At 40.9% G+C, this 18,701-nt stretch overlaps 1 protein-coding gene across 5 annotated transcripts in view; it reads left to right on the forward strand.

The window, feature by feature from the left end:
• Positions 1-18,701, forward strand: part of ANAPC10 (anaphase promoting complex subunit 10) — a 212,051-nt gene that overhangs the window by 4,871 nt on the left and 188,479 nt on the right. The gene's annotated exons all lie outside the window — the stretch shown is intronic.

Genomic DNA, 18,701 nt, shown 5'->3' on the forward strand with positions numbered 1-18,701 from the left:
TCTTCTTTCCAGTCTATACCTTTTATTTCCTTCTCTTGTCTTATTGCATTAGCTAAGACTTTGAATATGATGTCACATAGAAGTGGCAAAAAGGATTGTTGTTGTTTAGTTGCAAGTCGTGTCCGACTCTTTTTTTGTAGTCCAATGGACTGTAGCCCCCTAGGCTTCTCTGTCCATGGGATTTTCCAGGCAAGAATACTGGAGTTGCCATTTCTTTCTCCAAGGGATCTACCTGACCCGGGGATTGAACCTGTGTCTTCTGCATTTAGAGGTGGACCTTCTACCGCTGAGCCACCAGGGAAGCCCCAAATATGGTGTTAGCTGTTGTTTCTTGTGGATATATAAAGCTGAGGAAGTCTACCTAATTTCTGTAGATGTGCTGATAGAGTTTTGTTTTGAATGAGTGTTGAATTTGTCAGATGCTTTCTCAACATCTATTAGTATGATAATATGTTTTTTCTCATTTAGCCTGTTGTTTTGATGGATTATATTAATTTTAGAACATTGAACCAACTTTGCATACCTGGATTAAATTCTAATTGATTATGGTGAATAATTTTTTATACATACATTCGATTTGCTAATATTTTCTTGAGAATTTTTGCATCTGTGTTCATGAGAGATATTATTCTTTAATTTTCCTTTCTTATAGTGTCTTTGTCTGGTTTTATTATTACAGTAATGCTACCCTTACGGAATCAGTCAGAAAGTATTCCCCCTGCTTCTCTTTTCTGAAAGAAATTTTGGACACTCGGTATTATTTCTTCCTTAAATGTTTGACAGAAGTCACCAGTGAAACCATTTAGGCCTAGTGATTTCTTTGGAAGGTTATTAATTTTTGATTCAATTTTTATAATAGATAACGGCTTATTCAAATTACCTGTTCCTTGTGTGAGTTTTGCTGGATTGTGTCTTTCAAGGAATTGGTCCATTTTATTTATCAAGTTTGTGGTTGGAGCTCCTTATAATACTCTTTTATTACCCTTTTATCCATGGGATCAACAGTGATGGCCCCTCTTTTGTTTCTTGTATTAGTAATTTATGTCTTCTTTCTTTTTTTCTTGTTTAGCCTGGTTAGAGGTTTATTGATTTTATTGAGCTTTTCAAAGAACCAACTTTGCAGTATTGGTGATTTTTCTCTCTTAATTTCCTGTTTTTATTTCTTTCTCCTGCTTATTTTGAATTTAATTTGCTCCTCTTTTTCTAGTTTTCTAAGGTGAACACTTAAATTATTGATCTTAGAGCTTTCTTCTGTTCTAATATATATATATTTCATGCTATAAACGCAGTAAACTTCAGAAAGCACTGCTTTCTGTTATTGATTTTTAATTTAATTTTGTTGTGGTCTGGGAGTACAATTTGTATGATTTTTGTTTGTTTGAATCTTTCTATGTGTGTTTTATAGCCCAAAATGTCGTCCATTTTGGTTAATGTTACACATAAACTTGAGAATAACCATGTATTCTGCTGTCATTGGATGAAATAATCTCTAAATATCAAATTAATATAGCTGATTAATGGTGCTGGTTCAGTTCAATCATACATTGACTGATTTTTCTGCCTGATGGATAAAGGCTTAAGATTGAGAGGCTAAAATTCCTTTAAGGTCCTTGTTTTTGTCTCCCTTGTTATCTTTCAATTTCTCTGCTGCTACTACTGCTAAGTCACTTCAGTCGTGTCCAACTCTGCGTGATCCCATAGATGGCAGCCCACCAGGCTCCCCCGTCCCTGGGATTCTCCAGGTAAGAACACTGGAGTGGGTTGCCATTTCCTTCTCCAATGCATGAAAGTGAAAAATGAAAGTGAAGTTGCTCAGTTGTGTCTGACTCTTGGTGACCCCATGGACTGCAGCCTACCAGGCTCCTCCGTCCATGGGATTTTCCAGGCAAGAGTACTGGAGTGGGGTGCCATTGCCCTCTCTAGAGACTCCTTAAATGGCATCTAAGCTTGCAGGTCTTTGAATTTAGCCTACTGATACTGTATTGGAGTCCTGTTGATATGGTGTTGTTATGGGGAGAATGGAAGTGTTCTGTAATCCTATGCATTAGATCTCAGTCTTTTAGTGGGCCTGTGTCCATGCCTGTGATCTTCACAGGTGCTTCTCCCCTTTTCTTACCCCACTTAGGTGAGACAAGGCTAGAGCAGGGTGTAGTCAGGTGTTTTCCTTTCCCTGTGTCAGCTGTGCTGTACTGTGTTTAGTTGCTCAGTTGTGTCTGACTCTTTGCGACCCCATGGACTGCAGCTCTCCAGGCTCCTCTGTCCATGGGATTCTCCAGGCAAGAATACTGGAGTAGGGTGCCATGCCGTCTTCCAGGGGATCTTCCCAACCCAGGGATCAAACCCAGGTTTCCTGCGTTGCAGGCGAATTCTTCACTGTCTGAGCTGCCAGGGAAGCCCCCTGTGTCAGGCTGTGGTGAAAAAAGAACAGCAACAAAAAAAACATACCGGTTAGGCTCTGTTAAAACAGTTTTCCTGTAATTCAGGCCTTTGTTATGGGAAGGAGAATGCTTTTGGTGTGATTCACAATGATCACCTTCCTCCTCTATCTGCAGGAGTCACCGGAGAATTTTCTCTGATCTTTACCATAAAGAGAAACTGATGGGGCTCCTAGAGGTAAAATTCCTGAAGATGTGGAGTGCTCTCTAAGGCTGGGCATCCAGGTGTTCTTACGCTCTCCAGCTAGTCTGTACTCAGTCTCCAGCAGTTAGCCAATTGGTAATTACTCTTAAGTTTTCCCTGTTGTTGAGTTTCCTACCAGTTGCTAACTCCAGTGGTAGTTTCTGCTCCTGGTAAGATGTGAGTCTCTGTTTTCTGTTTCTTCAGTTTTCTGAGTGGTGGTTTGCCTTGTGGCCTCTGTTGGACCTAAATAATTATTGGTTTTCAGTTCAGTTCAGTCCAGTCGCTCAGTTGTGTCTGACTCTTTGCGACCCCATGGACTGCAGCACGCCAGGCCTCCTGTACATCGCCAACTCCCGGAGTCCACCTAAACCCATGTCCATTGAGTCTGTGATGCCATCCAACTATCTCATCCTCTGTTGTCCCCTTCTCCTCCTGCCTTCAATCTTTCCCAGCATCAGGGTCTTTTCAAATGAGTCAGCTCTTTGCATTAGGTGGCCAAAGTATTGGAGTTTCAGCTTCAGCATCAGTCCTTCCAATGAATATTCAGGACTGTTTTCCTTTGGGATAGACTAGTTTGATCTCCTTGCAGTCCAAGGGACTCTCAAGAGTCTTCTCCAACACCATAGTTCAAAAGCATCAATTCTTCAGTGCTCAGCTTTCTTCACAGTCCAACTCTCACATCCATACATGACTACTGGAAAAACCATAGCTTTGACTAGACGGACCTCTGTCGGCAAAATAGTGTCTCTGCTTTTTAGTATGCTGTCTAGGTTGGTCATAGCTTTTCTTCCAAGGAGCAAGCATCTTTTAATTTCATGGCTGCAGTCACTATCTGCAGTGATTTTGGAGGCCCTCCCCCCTAAATAATTTCTTTCTGTTTCCATTGTTCCCCCATCTATTTGCCATGAAGTGATCCAACCATTTGCCGTGATCTTAGCTTTTTGAATGTTGAATTTTTTGAATGTTCAGTTAATCCAGCTTTTTTATTTTTGTTGTTGTGAGTGAGAATAACATTGTCCGTGCTCTTTACAAGTCAGGCTCTTCAATAAATGCTGGAGAGGGTGTGGAGAAAAGGGAACCCTCTTACACTGTTGGTGGGAATGCAAACTAGTACAGCCACTATGGAGAACAGTGTGGAGATTCCTTAAAAAACTGGAAATAGAACTGCCATATGACCCAGCAATCCCACTCCTGGGCATACACACCGAGGAAACCAGATCTGAAAGAGACACGTGTACCCCAATGTTCATCTCAGCACTGTTTATAATAGCCAGGACGTGGAAGCAACCTAGATGCCCATCAGCAGACGAATGGATAAGGAAGCTGTGGTACATATACACCATGGAATATTACTCAGCCATTAAAAAGAATTCATTTGAATCAGTTCTAATGAGATGGATGAAACTGGAGCCCATTATACAGAGTGAAGTGAGCCAGAAAGATAAAGACCAGTACAGTATACTAACACATATATATGGAATTTAGAAAGATGGTAACGATAACCCTATATGCAAAACAGAAAAAGAGACACAGATGAACAGAACAGACTTTTAGACTCTGTGGGAGAAGGCGAGGGTGGGATGTTCTGAGAGAATATAGCACTGAAACAAGTATACTATCAAGGGTGAAACAGATCAGCAGCCCAGGTTGGATGCATGAGACAAGTGCTCAGGGCTGGTGCACTGGGAAGACCCAGAGGGATGGGATGGAGAGGACGGTGGGAGGGGTGATGGGGATGGGGAACACATGTAAATCCATGGCTGATTCATGTCAATGTATGGCAAAAACCACTACAATATTGTAAAGTAATTAGCCTCCAACTAATAAAAATAAATGAAAAAAAAAAAAGAAAAAAAACAAATCAGGCTCTTTTTCCTTTTCCTTTTAAATTCTGTGTCTCTTTTTATTTGAAGTGGATTTAATATAGACGGTTTTTTTTAAAATCCAGCCTGACATTCTTTGTCTTATAACTGAGTGTTTAGATCATTTACACCTAATATACCTATTGGTGAAATTAGATTTAAAACTACTGTCTTGAAATTGGGGGATTTGTCCATTTTTTCCCCTCCTTTTTAACCTGATTTTGGATAAATTCAGTATTTTTTGTGACTCTCTTATCTTTCAACTGACCCATAAGTTGTACCTCCTTTTTGAAATTTTTTGAGGGACTGCCCTAGGATTTCACTGTATATCTTTGTCACAGTTTACCTTCAAGTAATATACTACTGCTATAGATAAGGCATACAAATCCTTTAACAATGTACTTCCAATTTCTCTCTCCTATCCTTTATGCTATTTTGACATACATTTTATTTTTTGCATATTTAAAACCTTCAGGATACCTTGATGCTATTTTTCTTTTAAAAGATCAATTATGTTTTGGAGTGATTTAAAAACAAAACCTTTTACGTTTAACTTTTTCAATTTTGGGAACTTTTTCTTTCTTTGAATAGATCCAGGTTTCTGTCTGATATCATATTCTTCCTGCCTGAAGAACTCTCTTTACAGTTTTTATATTGCAGGTCTGCTAGCAGTGTTTGGTTGAAAACATTTTCATTTTGCTTTTTATTACTGTGGTATATTTTCCTTGCATGAAATTCTAGGTTAGCATCTCTATGTCTTAGAGATATTCTGTCTCTGGATTATGTAGTTTCTAAAGAAAAGTCTGCTCTAGTCAATGTGGCTTTTTTCCCCCACCTTCTTTTAAGATTTTATCTTTAATATTTAACAGTAAAGATATGAAGTGTGTGAGTGTGTGTGGGTGTGTGTGTGTGTGTGTTTAATCCTGCTTGACATTCATTGAGATTCTTGGATCTTCTGGTTTGATGTCCTGCATTATTTTGAAAATTCACTGCCATTATTTCTTGTAGTTTTTCTTTTGCCCCATCCTCATCTTTCTGGGAATCTAATTATACATATGCTTTTGTTGTTGTTCAGTTACTCAGTTGTATACAGCTGTTTACAACCCCATGGATTGCAGCTCACCAGGCTTCACTGTCCTTCACTATCTCCCGCAGTTAGCTCAGACTCATGTCCATTGAGTCGATGATGCCATCCAACCATCTTATCTTCTATCACCCCCTTCTTCTTCTGCCCTCAAATCTTTCCCAGCATCAGGGTCTTTTTCAGTGAGTTGACTTTTTGCATCAGGTGGCCAAAGTGTTGGAGCCTCACCAACAGTCCTTCCAATAAATATTCAGAGTTGACTTCCTTTAGGATTGACTACTTTGATCTCCTTACTGTCCAAGGGACTCTCAAGAGTCTTCTCCAGCCCAACAGTTTGAAAACATCAACTTTTTGGTGCTCAGCCTTCTTTATGGTCCAACTCTCACATCCATACATGACTTCTGGAAAAACCATAGCTTTGATTAGACAGTACTTTTGTCAGCAAAGTGATGTCTCTACTTTTTAAGACGCTGTCTAGGTTTATCATAGCTTTCCTTACAAGGAGCAATCATCTTTTAATTTCATGGCTGCAGTCACCGTCCACAGTGATTTTGGAGCCAAGAAAATAAAGTCTATTACTGATTCCATTGTTTCCCCATCTGATGGGACTAGATGCCATGATCTTAGTTTTTTTGAATGTTGAGTTCTAAAGCAGCAGAGTGTTTAATTTTGGTAAACTATTTGGTATTTGTCCCTTTGCTTTAGGTGCTCTATTCCCCCCCTTTTTTTGTCTTCTTAGTGTTTTGCTTTGCGTTTTTTAATTGGTCTAGCTTCAAGTCTACTACTTCTTTCTTTGATTTTATTGAATCTACTAGTGATTCTAAGGAATCATTCATCTCTGCTATGTTTTTTATTTATAGCTTTTTCATTTGACTCTTAAAGGAGTCTTTCCTTTGTTGAAATTCCCTGTTTCTTTGTTTCATCTACCTTTTCCCCTAAATTCGTTAACATATTAATCATAGCTATTTAAAGTCCCTGTTTGTTAATTTAAACATCTGGTTCGTCTGAGTCTATCTCTGGTGATTGCTTCATCTTTGGATAATACTTGTGTCTCTTGTTTGTTTGTGTCTTTCTCTCAAATGTGCTGTGCCAAGTCATGTCCAGCTTCAGTCGTGTCTGACTCTGTGATCCCATGGACTGTAGCCCGCCAGGCTCCTCTCTCCATGGGATTCTCCAGGCAAGAATACCGGAGTGGGTTGCTGTGCCCTTCTCCAAGGTATCTTCCTGACCCAGGGATTGAACGCTCATCTCTTAAGTGTCCTATATTGGCAGGCGGGTTCTTTACCGCTAGCACCACCTGGGAAGTCTGTCGTAAATGCTTACTGAATGCTAAACTGTGGAAAATTCTGAAAGAGATGGGAATACCAGACCATCTGACCTGCTTCTTGAGAAATCTGTATGCAGGTCAGGAAGTAACAGTTAGAACTGGACATGGAACGACAGACTGGTTCCAAATAGGAAAAGGAGTACGTCAAGGCTGTATATTGTCACCCTGCTTGTTTAACTTATGTGCAGAGTACATCATGAGAAGCACTGGGCTGGATGAAGCACAGTCTGGAATCAGGATTGTGGGGAGAAATGTCAATAACCTCAGATATGCAGATGACACCACCCTTATGGCAGAAAGTGAAGAGCTAAAGAGCCTCTTGATAATAGTGAAAGAGCAGAGTGAAAAAGTTGGCTTAAAGCTCAACATTCACAAAACTAAGATCATGGCTACTGGTCCCATCACTTCATGGCAAATAGATGGGGAGACAGTGGAAACAGTGGCGGACTTTTTTTTTTGGGCTCCAAAATCACTGCAGATGGTGACCGCAGCCATGAAATTAAAAGACGCTTACTCCTTGGAAGGAAAGTTATGACCTACCTAGACAGCATATTAAAAAGCAGAGACATCACTTTGTCATCAAAGGTTGATCTAGTCAAGGCTATGGTTTTTCCAGTAGTCATGTATGGATGTGAGAGTTGGACTGTAAAGAAAGCTGAGCACCAAAGAATTGATGCTTTTGAAGTGTGGTATTGGAGAAGACTCTCGAGAGTTACTTGGACTGCAAGGAGATCAAACCAGTCCACCCTATAGGAGATCAATCCTGAGTATTCATTGGAAGGACTAATGCTAAAGCTGAAACTCCAGTACTTTGGCTACCTGATGTGAAAAGCTGACTCATTTGAAAAGGCCCTGATGCTGGGTAAGATTGAGGGCAGAAGGAGAAGGGGATGACAGAGGATAAGATGGTTGGATGGCATCACCGACTCAATGGACATGAGTTTGGATAGACTCTGGGAGTTCGTGATGGACAGGGAGGCCTGGCGTGCTGCAGTTCATGGGGTCATAAAGAGTCAGACACAACTGAGTGACTGAACTGAACTGAAACATTAGTAGATATTGAAAAAAATGGTATTTACACTCTGAAATGATTATCTCTTTTTTACTGTCAGACTTTTATAGTGGAAGTTGAGTAAGGAATTGACCTGGTTTTTAGATTGTTTTTATTTTTGGTTTGTTTTGTTATGGTTACCTTCAGTATCATAGGCTTCAGATTCCTCTAAAGATTCCAGTGTTTGTGGCAGGGGCAGCTGTGCCAGACGATTTTTCTTAGTGTTCCTCCTCCATAATCATTTTCAGTTATCTTTCTATCCCTGGGCTGCAAGGGTGTCTCTCTGCATGCTCTTGCCCTGCCTCCAGGGCAAGATGGTTGTTACTCATTGCAGAGGCTCAGAGGCAGGACTTCTCTGCTTTCTCATCCAGCTTCAATCCTAGATAGCTTGTATGTGCCTGGTCTCCAGGGTGGGACCTTCTCAGTGTTTTGGTCTCTCCTACCTATGATAGCGAAACTCTGGTCTTTGTGGCTCAGCTGGTAAAGAATCTGCCTGCAACGTGGGACACCTGGGTTCGATCCCTGGGTTGGGAAGATGCCCTGGAGAAGGGAAAGGCTACCCACTCCAGTATTCTGGCCTGGAGAATTCCATGGGCTGTATAGTCCATGGGGTCGCAAAGAGTCGGACACGACTGAGTGACTTTCACTTCACTTTCATCTATGATAGCGAAACTCTGATGTTTCCTAGGGGAGAGTTTTCTGTCCTGTCCCAGAGGAAGGAGTGTTTCCTGCTCCTTTTCCAGTGTAGAGGGTTTTTTCCTTATAGTTCTCTCCCAGCAAGCATGGATCTGTGTCTGTGTGCTGGAGTCAGCAGGTTTGATTCTGTTCCCTTAGCAGCTTAAGTTCTTTTTCTGTAGGAGAGAAGGCTTTGAGGGGAGGATGGGTTTTTGCTTTTCCTGCAGTGGCAGTCAGTCCCCTCTTGCATGCTTGTACCACTGACTTTCCAATTTCCTGTTCTCCCCACAAAGTGTCCTCTTATGTGCACAGTGAGGGCTCTTAGAAAAGAATCTAAGAGTCAGTGTGAATTCACCTTGTGTTTGAGACTCCCAGGGCTGCTATTCTTTTATGATAGCCCACACTTAGCCTTTAGCAGTTTGTTAAAGTTCTACCTGATTCCTTTTTATGTGTGTATTGGGTCGCTGTTTCTTCCTCCCATGCTCTACCACAGTTGGGACTGGCTGTCCATCCTTTCTCTCCCTACCTGCAAACTGATCCTTCTTGGGTTTCAGGGTATTTGGTTGCTGCATAGTTTTAAGGGCTCATGTCTGCAATAAAAATTATGAGATTTTGGTTTATCTAGCCATTTTTTGTTGTTTGAGTAAGGGTGGTGGCTTTTGCCAGCTTCTAGACTGCTTCAGAAGTTTCTAATATTCTTTATAACACCAAATGTTTCTGTGAATTTTGCTCAGATTGAGTATCTCCTGTTGCTTTACTTAGTAGCGTAATTCAACTGGTGCCATGCTAATCTCAGTAACAGGGTAGGAGTCAGTGCCAGTTCACATTGTTTTCTGCTGTGGGGCTTGGCCGAGGGCAACACGTAGAAGTCATTGGTTCCCTGAAGATGCCCCGCTGTCTGGCATCTTGGGGCTGCAGGGCAGAACAGTAGCTGACGCTGCCGGGAGAATGGTGGGGTCACTTAAGAACGTGTTGGGTGGGAGAGTCAGGAAATTCATCAGTGCACTATCATGTGTTTTATTGCTGTGGTTTTTAGCTCTGGGTTCGTCAGTGAAATATAATTGTGATTATTGTTTCACATGTTATGAATGACTGAATACTCTTTATTAATGAGAAACAGCTTGAGAAAGTTGTTTAACTCTTACTTTGGTTCTTTATAGTAAGATATTTTTCAGTTTAAGTCAATAGACAGTTGCCAAAATCTCTAACACTGTTAGAGATTAAAAAATACAAAAGACCTTGTTGTCAAGGAGTTCACAGTCTAGTGGAGAAAGTAATAATTAGTCATTATTATACAATGTAGTCATGTATAATTGTTAGAGTGAGGTTCTGTTCTGAGTACTTTGCGTGTATAAAATAAACAACTATCTCAGTAAAGTCTCCAAAAGTCATATGAAACATTGCTTACTGTTATTTTTTTAATCGTTTTCTAAATCAGGAAACTAGAGCCCAGAAAAGTTAAGTAACCTGGCGAATATCACCTGGTAAGTGGGGATGCTGGGATTCAAGGCAGTTGGTCTGTACTAGGTCACAATGCTCTCCACTAAGGATGGGCTCAGTGCAGTGGTGGCCAGAGGAGAGGCCAGGAGGACCGCCTTGGAGAATCAGGGACGTGTTTATGGAGGTGATTCATATCTGGTGTGAGGGGTGAGGTAGAATGTCACTGAGGAAGGACCTAAAGGCAAGAGGAACAGTCTGTGCAAAGATATACAGCCTAGCTACTATGAAAACATGGAGCTTTCAAAGAATTGTGAATAGTCAGTGAGACTAGAACAGAGCAAAGTAGCATAGGTGGAACTAGTTAGGAGGAGACGTGATCATAGGGGACTTTAAAACATATTGTATATATAGTATGTGCCACTGAACAGTTTTAGCACAATAGCAGTTTTCACATTTGAGAATTGTGGAGGATGGCCTGAAGTGAGGCAAGATTTGAGGTAAAGAACTGAGTTAAGAGACATGCAGTAATTCAGGAGAGCACTGATATAAGGGAGAATTTTAATAAACTTCCAAAATGTTAGTATCAGTCTTTGGGAGATACAGATTTACCTCACTGCTATAGCATGGTTGGTGGTAGACGGCTTTGCAAAATTGTCATTTTCTTCTTTGGAAATACTCAGTATTTCACTCAGGTGATAGTTGAAATGAATTTAGTAGATTCAGCTTAATACATATCAGAAAATTATGTTTTTTAAAAAATGTATTTATTTTAATTGGAGGGTAATTACAGTATTGTGGTGGTTTTTGCCATACATTAACATGAATCAGCCACGAGAAAATTATGTTTTAATTACTGTAAATTATTGTGGTTTTAATCAGAAAGAACTATATAGGATAGTTTTCCATTATTGGGAATGACTGGATAATTTAGAATTCTGGGTAAATTTAATTTTTGATTAATCAGATGTTAATAAGAAACACTTGGTTTCAAATTGTATATGACTTTTGAAAATATTTTTAAGTTGTCTTTTTTTCTTGTCACATTAAGTATGGCATTGTTCAGTCGTTCAGTCATGTCCGACTTTTTGCGACCCCGTGGACTACAGCCTGCCAGGCTTCCCTGTCCTTCACCATCTCCCAGAGCTTGCTCAAACTCATGTCATCCATTGAGTCAGTGATGCCATCCAGTTATCTTGTCTTCTGTCATCCCCTTCTCCTCCTGCCTTTAGTCTTTCCCAGCATCAGGGTCTTTTCTAATGAGTCGGCTCTTCGCATCAGGTGGCTGAAGTATTGAAGTTTTAGCTTCAGCATCAGTCCTTCCAATGAATATTCAGAGTTGATTTCCTTTAACATTGACTGGTTTGATCTCTTTGCAGTCCAGGGGACTCTCAAGAGTCTTTTCCAACACCATAATTCAAAAGCATCAGTCCGTGGGCTCTCAGCCTTGTTTATGGTCCAACTCTCACATCCATACATGACTACTGAAAAAACGATAGCTTTTACCATACAGACCTTTGTCTGCAAAGTGATGTCTCTGCTTTTTAATAGGCTGTCTAGTTTTGTCATAGCTTTTCTGCCAAGGAGCAAGCGTCTTTTAATTTCATGACTGCAGTCACCATCCACAGTGATTTTGGAGCCCAGAAAATAGCCTGTCATTGTTTGCATTGTTTCCCCATCTGTTTGCCATGAAGTGACGGGAGCTCTTGCCATGATCTTAGTTTTTTTAATGTTGAGTTTTAAGCCAGCTTTTTCACTGTTCTCTTTCACCTTCATCGAGAGGCTCTTTAGTTTTCTATCGCTTTCTGCCATGAGGGGAGTGTCATCTGTGTATCTGAGGTTATTGTATTTCTCCTGGCAATCTTGATTCCAGCTTGTGCTTCATTCATCCCAGCATTTTGCATGATGTATTCTGCATAGAAGTTAAATAAGCAGGGTGAGAATATATAGCCTTGAAGTACTCCTTTCCCAATTTTGTTCCATGCCTGTTGTTCCATGTCTGGTTCTATCTGTTGCTTCTTGACATAGTGGACTTAATAAAGCCTGTTATATTTCTGAAGATTTTGTAGGACATGTGGGTCATTCTTATTATCAGCTTGTAAAAAGTTCAAGAAACTGGGTTTGAATATATACTTCAGAATATATTTAGAAGTTCTTCTTAAAAAATTAAAGCCAACAACCAAGAAAACATGGTCCTAATAACTTTTGTGTGCAAATATTTTTTCTTTTGACCTGAAATGAATGGACTGTTAGACATTTCTCCAACAAAGGGATTTATTCAGCGTTAGCGGAAAATTGCGGTTTGGGGTCTGCAGCCATGGCAAGCCACATGCAAATTCCCATGTGACGGGGAAGGAGCATACTTTTATAAAGAAAAGGAAGTTGGGGGGAGTCTCTAGTAAACAAAGAATCCACGGCTTTTCATTGGCTGAGTCCCTGCCAGGGAAGAATAGGAACCTTTCTTCTTCCTCTTTGGCTCTGCTGTGGTCCCAGGGCATGTCAGCTCTCCCTGCTGGTCTCCCAGCTCTGTTTAATGAGGTTTCTGTTTAATGTTTTACATTCCCCTTTTTGCATTGCCACCACGTGGTACAAGGTGAGTCACGTGAATCCAAGAGTCTGTTTCTAGAGTTTGTTGGCACAAAGATTGGTTAGCAGTACCTGACAGTGTCCTTTCCAGCAATGTTGAAGAGAGTTCTTCGGGAGGTGTGTTTTGCAATAGATGAAATCTTTAGGTTGTAAGGTATGATGCTTAAGGTCTTCATCTCCCAGGAGCACACTGGGGAAAGATTGCTGTACCAAAGCATAGTTAATTTTAATAGGAGCAATTAGGCCTTTGCAATACTGGAGTACCTCTCTTTATCTTGGTTGTGGGTCAGAAGATGCAGGAGCCAAGTGCACTGGGCATCTCGTGACTGTGTCAAAGGGTGAGAGTTTATGAGTGGGTCTGAGATTTAGAAGGACCAATCACAGTGCTTTTGGCCAAAGTATTTGGAGGGGCTGTACAAATTTTGCCAGTTGAGTCTTAATGCCTTTTGTGCATTCAACTAAACTAGATGATTGAGGGTGGTAAGCATAATAAAAGTGCTGTAAAACTGGCCAAACCATGTAGACTTGTTGAAATACCTGGCCAGTATATTGGGTTCTTCAATCACTGTAAAATTCAAGAAGAACCTCTTAGGTAGGAATAATCATTTGCTAAAGGGCTTAAGCCACAGAAAAGGAGTAGCCTATATGCAAGGCTTCAGTCTTGTGAAAAAACATACAGACCATGACTAAAACATTTATATCAGTGAGACAGAAGAAGTTGTATGTAATCCATTTGCTAGACCTCAAATGGTCCATTAAGCAGTTTAATATGTATAGGAGCAGTTCAAACAAGCTTCCCTGGATTGTACCTCAGACAAGTGGAACCAGTGAGGTAGGCACTCTTTGTAGCCTTGTTAATGTTTTCTCGCCAGTATTGAGTCATGAAGACTATCATTGTGTCAGATCAGTGGTTTACTTCATGTACAGTGGTGGGGAGTGGGAATTTAAGTCTCTAGTAAGACTGGATTATTATTTGATTCAAACCAGAGCTTTCTCTTTTTATCAAACAGTTACTGAATTTCCAATTTTTTTTTTTTTTTCTTTTCTGAGGCCAACTGTTGGGCTTTTCTAGATAGTTTTTCTGAATTACCATTTGGAGAAATATCCTTGTAGACCATGACAGAGGTTTGACTGCTGTTGGTCCCTTTAATGGCAGCATTCCTGCAGAAATATCAGCAAGGTGATTTCCCTTAGTTTCCAGAGACTCATGTTTAGAATTCCCCCAAATCTTAATAGCTGAAGCAGAGGTAAAGTATTGCATTCAATAATTTCTGAACATAGGGGCCATTTAAAATTTTATTTCTGCTGTAATTAAGTAAATCATGTTGGTTTCACAACATTTCATAATCATGAGCTACTCTGAAAGTGTATCTGCTGTCACTAAATAACGGCAGCTTTGTCCTTGGTTAAAGTACAGGATCATGTAAGAGTATATAATTCAGCTTTTTGGGCTGAAGTAGCCATAGTAAAGATGCTGCCTCAACAGCATCAAGAGGAATTGTAATTGCTTACCCAGCACAATATTTGCCATTGTCACCTTTTAAATAACCATCAGTGAACCATGAGAAGTCAGAGTTACCCAGAGGAATCTCCTGTAGGTCATCATAAGGAGTCAGGATGTGGTCTGTCAGCATTAAGCTGTTGTGAAGGGCTTCATAGGTGACTGAGGAGCGCAGAGTGCTGGGTTCAGGCTTTTACAGTGTAAGAGAGTTGTGTGAGGAACAGTGTACAAGGGACTTTTTAGGAGTGAGGCAGCTGATTGAGAAATGTTGAATATGAGAATTCAGGAGAGCTTCTACTGCATCAGGTATGAAAGGGGCTTCCACAATGATTTTTTTGGTGACATTAACCAAAAGGGCAGTGGCTGTAATGGCTCTAAGGCAAGTGGGGAGTATCCCTCTGCCACAGGGTTTAAGGCTGAGAGCTTTAAGTGGTGGCTGTTTTCCTGTGAGAAATCTTGAGAAGGAGAGCAAAGAAGCAGACATGTCACATGTTGTAACAAAGCAGACAGAACCCTCAGGGAATTTTATGTCATCCAGACCAGCCTTTGGGATTTGTGAGAAAAAAAGACGAACCTTCAGTAAAACCTTGAGGCTTTATTATCTAGTTGACTTGTATTTCTTCCCAACTGAAGGCAAAAAGGTATTGGCTCACTTCATCAACTGGAGTACTAAAGAATGCACTGAATAAATCAGTTACAGTTAAAGAATTTATTCCTGAGGAATGGATGTTAGTAACATACGAAGATTAGAAACAGCAAGGTGTCCAGGGATAAATAACAGTGTTGTTTATTGCTAGTAGGTCCTGGACAAACCTCTACCAGTAAAATGGGAGTAGTACAGGGATAATGAGGTCTTGAACCTTGTAATCTTGTATTATTGGCTTTATGCCTCGAAGAAGGTTTTTACTTATAAGGTATTGATTAATTCTAGGAAGAGGTTTTGAGGAGTTTGAATCTTGATGGGAGATGTGCTACGAATTTTGTCAGTATCACTTGAAGATTTTGCCTGTAAGGAGGGTTCAGTTCAGTTCAGCTCAGTCGTGTCCGACTCTTTGCGATCCCATGAAACTGCAGCACGCCAGGCCTCCCTGTCTACCAACTCCTGGAGTCTACCCAAACCCATGTCCATCGAGTTGGTGATGCCATCCATCTCATCCTCTGTCTTCCCCTTCTTCTGCCCTCAATCTTTCCCAGCATCAGGGTCCTTTCCAGTGAGTCAGCTTTTCGAATCAGGTGGCCAAAGTATTGGAGCTTCAGCTTCAAAATCAGTCCTTCCCATGAACACCCAGGACTGATCTCCTTTAGGATGGACTGGTTGGATCTCCTTGCAGTCCAAGGGACTCTCAAGAGTCTTCTCCAACACCACAGTTCAAAAGCATCAATTCCTCTGTGCTCAGCTTTCCTTATGGTCCAACTCTCACATCCATACATGACCACTGGAAAAACTATAGCCTTGACCTTTGTTGGCAAAGTAATGTCTCTGCTTTTTAATATGCTGTCTAGGTAGGTCATAACTTTCCTTCTAAGGAGTAAGCGTCTAATTTCATGGCTGCAATCACCATCTGCAGTGATTTTGGAGCCCAGAAAAATAAAGTCAGCCACTGTTTCCCCATCTATTTGCCATGAAGTGATGGGACCGGATGCCATGATCTTAGTTTTCTGAATGTTGAGCTTTAAGCCAACTTTTTCTCTCCTCTTTCACTTTCATCAAGAGGCTGTTTAGTTCCTCTTTACTTTCTGCCTTGGGGTGGTGTCATCTGCATGTCTGAGGTTATTGATATTTCTCCTGGCAATCTTGATTCCACCTTGTGCTTCCTCCAGCGCAGCATTTCTCATGATGTACTCTGCATAGAAGTTAAATAAGCAGGGTGACAACATACAGCCTTGACGTACTCCTTTTCCTATTTGGAACTGGTCAGGGTAGTAGTTGATTTAATAGGGACAAAATGGTCGGTGTTTCTGAAATCTGCTCTAGTACCATCAGAGATGGAGCAAACAAAAGATGTCAAAGGGTCATTTAATTCATCTAGTTTGTTATTTCGATGACTGCTTTCAGTTTCTAATGATTTTTCCCTTTTGGAAGAAAGAAGTTCTGGCATGATAACTCTCTAAGAAGTCTCGGCCCCTAATGAATGAATAGTGGTGGAGGAACTGAGGGAAAAGAAGTCTTAACTCTTCAAAGGGCCTAGATAGAAGGGAGAAGTTCAGAGATAGGAACCTCCTGAGGGTGACCAGAGATCCCCACTACTTGCACTGTTTTATTATTTCTCAGAGACAGGGGCTGTTTTACAGTAGTGGGGTATAGAGAGTGGCTCCACGGTCAGGACTGGAAGAGATTCCTTCCCATTCTGGAGAAATGTTTCTCCGGACTAACTGAGAGGATTGAGAAGAGTCCCTGTAGCTCCTCAGACCTCTATCACTGAAAATTCGGAGGACACTGGAAAGGCTGATTAGAGGGCGGAAAGCACCTAAAGCGCTTAAATTTGGAATAGTCTTTTTTTCCAGTGTCGTAACTCTTTGTAATAGTAGCAGAAACTAGGAGGATTTTGGTTCTGTTTAGGAGCCTTCATTTGCTGGAATTGAAAATTAAGAATTCAGGCAGTCTTCCTTTGAGATGACTCATGTAAAATGTAAGAGAACTAGCTCACCAGATTAACTGTATCTGGAGTGAACACAGTTCCCCATTCTAAGGGGGAAAGAATCAGCCCATTAATAAACAAGTAGAGGTGGCCTGAGTGGGATCAGCATTCAGATGGAAGGCCGGGATTTTCTTCAGAAACAATTAGAAGTTGGTTATAATAATCATAAGCAGGTTCATCAGATTTTTGTATGCAAGTCTGAGTTTTGTTCCAGTCAACGGGCTTTGGAAAAGCCCCAGGGATTGCTCAGTGAAGCTGTCTGTCAGTTGCTTGAGGCTGGTCCCATAATAAATTGGCAGGATGGTCTCCCAGTTGGAATTCTAGAGACCTTTCAGGATTTTCCCAATTAGTGGTTTTGATTCAGTGCTGGCCCTGGCCTTCACCAGTTATCTATGAGCTAGTTGATAGGACTCAGAGAAACCAGGCTGGTAAGTTTTAATGACTGTATTAAATTCCTTAGCGAATATGTAAGAATCTTCAATTACTTTGGGATCATTTTTTAATATCGCTTGCAGTTCAGTTTTGGTCCGGGGAATGTAAGAAATTAAGGGTTTAATGTATATTACCGTATGTGAAATAGATCGCCAGTCCAGGTTTGATGCATGAGGCAGGGTGCTCAGGGCCGAGCACTGGGTTGACGCTGAGGGATGGGATGGGGAGGGAGGTGGGAGGGGGAGTTCAGGATGGGGGACACATGTACACCCATGGCTGATTCATGTCAATGTATGGCAAAAACCACCACAATATTGTAAAGTAATTAGCCTCCAATTAAAATAAATTTTAACAAAATAAAGAGAAGACATACTTCTTTCCCCCCCAAAAAAGAAATTAAGGGTTTAGCCTCTAGATCCTTAGGAGGCTTAAAGAGGAACATTCTGACAAATTCTAAAGAAAAGGGAGTTGGCAGAGTTTAAAAGACAAGGGGAAGGTTGGCAAGAGAATTAGCGTGGGGGAATTAAAGGAACAGAGAAGGTGTCATCAGCACAGAAGAGAAAGAGAAAGATGGACCAGAGGTGGAGTCTGGCCACAGAAGCTGCGGGAGGGTGACAAGATGGTGCCTGAGGTAGCACCTCCGACCAGCCAAGGAAGAAGAGCCTGAGGCTTCAGGAGCCATTTTATCTTTCTTTAATCATTTGTTTGCCTCGGTTCATCTTAAAATTTGATAATGTTGCGGAGCCTCAAAATACCAATCAAAATAAGCATTACACTCAGTTCTGGAAATTTTTGAGCTATTGTAGTCCAATTCAGCTCTAAAGAAATTAGGAATTTCAAAAGTTCTCTGTAATGGCCGTTGATATTCTAAATTGCCTTTGGTCAGGTTAGTCCATTTAGTTAGAAATGTGCCTGAGGAAGGACTTCGGCTTTTAAACATAAAATCATCTGGAGTCGTCCTAGGGGGCGGGCACACTCAAAATGTTTAGATAACTAGGATCTCATTTCTCTGAAGATTTTCTCTGGAGTAAAAGAACAATTTCCAAACAGCTTACAGCACAGACAGCTCAATTCAAACAACTTGCAGGCTAATTCCAGCCAGTTTGAAGGAGACAACTTGGTTTGGAGGAGGCAGGCCAAAGACGTTTTTTTTTAGCCAGTTTCCAGAGGAGAGCCCCTTCCAAAGGAGTAGGATGAAGAAAACTGGAACAGTTTCAGGGAAACAGCCCCTGTTCCCAAATGAATGGGTCAAAGGTATTTTCAGCCAGCTTTGGTTGAAACATTCTGATCTCAAAATTAGAGTGACCTGCCAAATGGATACTTGTATACAAAACAAAGCCTTAACTAAAGAGATGAAACCTTAAGATAGATCCCGAATAAAGCCTGGAGAGCTTCAAATGCAAAGAGGGCATGTACTCAGAATCCAAGAGAAAGACTTACTTTCATACTCCAGGGTCATTGAGAAAACAGTGAGTGGGTTCACTGTGG

This window comes from Cervus canadensis, chromosome 1 (assembly GCF_019320065.1).
Source record: "Cervus canadensis isolate Bull #8, Minnesota chromosome 1, ASM1932006v1, whole genome shotgun sequence".
Classification (NCBI taxonomy): domain Eukaryota; kingdom Metazoa; phylum Chordata; class Mammalia; order Artiodactyla; family Cervidae; genus Cervus; species Cervus canadensis.